The sequence below is a fragment of the Mandrillus leucophaeus genome, unplaced genomic scaffold, assembly GCF_000951045.1.
Source record: "Mandrillus leucophaeus isolate KB7577 unplaced genomic scaffold, Mleu.le_1.0 Scaffold402, whole genome shotgun sequence".
Taxonomy (NCBI): domain Eukaryota; kingdom Metazoa; phylum Chordata; class Mammalia; order Primates; family Cercopithecidae; genus Mandrillus; species Mandrillus leucophaeus.
In genome coordinates, this window is record NW_012104277.1 from 426,319 (window position 1) to 427,715 (window position 1,397).

General features: G+C 46.8%; 1 protein-coding gene across 3 annotated transcripts in view; it reads left to right on the forward strand.

Annotated features, from left to right (window-relative positions):
• Positions 1 to 1,397, forward strand: part of CTDSPL2 (CTD (carboxy-terminal domain, RNA polymerase II, polypeptide A) small phosphatase like 2) — a 123,640-nt gene that overhangs the window by 69,066 nt on the left and 53,177 nt on the right. The window lies entirely within an intron of this gene.

Below are 1,397 nucleotides of genomic sequence, written 5' to 3' on the forward strand. Positions count from 1 at the left end.
GTAGAGACGGGGTTTCACCATGTTAGCCAGGATGGTCTCGATCTCCTGATCTCGTGATCTGCCCGTCTCGGCCTCCCAAAGTGCTGGGATTACAGACTTGAGCCACCGCGCCCGGCCAGTTTTTTTGTTTTTTTGAGACGAAGTCTCGCTTTGTTGCCCAAGCCGGGGTGCAGTGACGTGATCTCCGCTCACTGCAACCTCCGCCTCCCAGGTTCAAGCGATACTTCTTCCTCAGCCTTACAAGTAGCTGGGACTGTAGGTGCCTGCCACCACGCCCAGCTAATTTTTTTTTTTGTATTTTTGGTAGAGACGGGGTTTCACCATGTTGACCAGGCTGGTCTCAAACTCCTGACCTTCAAGTGATCTGCCCACCTCAGACTCCCAAAGTGCTGGGATTACAGATGAGAGCCATCGTGCCCAGCAAAAAAATACATAGTTTTTAAAAAGATCTTTTTGATTTTATTAGCATATTTTGTCAACGTCTCCTGTTTGTTTTCCACCTCATTAATAATATACAGCTCCTTGGGAGCTGGGTGTGGTTTCTGATGCCTATAATCTGAACTCTTTGGGAGGCTGAGACAGGAGAATTGCTCAAGGGCAGGAGTTTGAGACTAGCCTGGGCAACATAGTGAGACCCTGTCTCTACAAAAAAATGTAAAAATTATTCGGGCATGGTAATGCATGCCTGTAGTCCTAGCTACTCCAGAGACTGAGGTGGGAGGAATGCTTCAACCCAGCAGTTTGAACCCAGGAGTTTGAGGCTACAGTGAGCTATGATTGCACCACTGCACTCAAGCTTGGACAGCTAAGTGGGACCCTGTCTCTTAAAAAAGTAAAAGACTGGATTGGCCTTGTCTTCTGGGTTGTGAGGGTAGTGGCTCACAAAAGGCTTGAAAGAAAAGCTGAATCTGGAAAAGTGGCAAAAGGCATTCCAGGTAGAAGGAGCAGCATGAGTAGAGGCCTTGCAGCAGAAAACAGCACAGTGTATTTGAGAGCTGTTTGTAGTTTGTAATTAATGGAGCACTGGATTTGAGAAGGGATATAGTAAGAGAGCTATGAGGAAGTCATATTACAGAGCTAACATACAAGATGATGAACTTTATTCAAGTGTGGGATAATTGAAAGTTGTTGGGTTTTTTTTCCCCCAAAGTGAAAGCAAGTTTATTAAGAAAGTAAAGGAATAGGCCAGGCACGGTGGCTCACACCTGTAATCCCAGCACTTTGGGAGGCCAAGGCAGACAGATCATGAGGTCAGGAGTTCAAGACCAGCCTGACCAACATGGTGAAACCCATCTCTACTAAAGAAAAATACAAAACTTAGCTGGGTGTGGTGGCATGCGCCTGTCATACCAGCTGCTCTAGGCAGGAGAATCCCTTGAACCCGGGAGGTGGAGGTT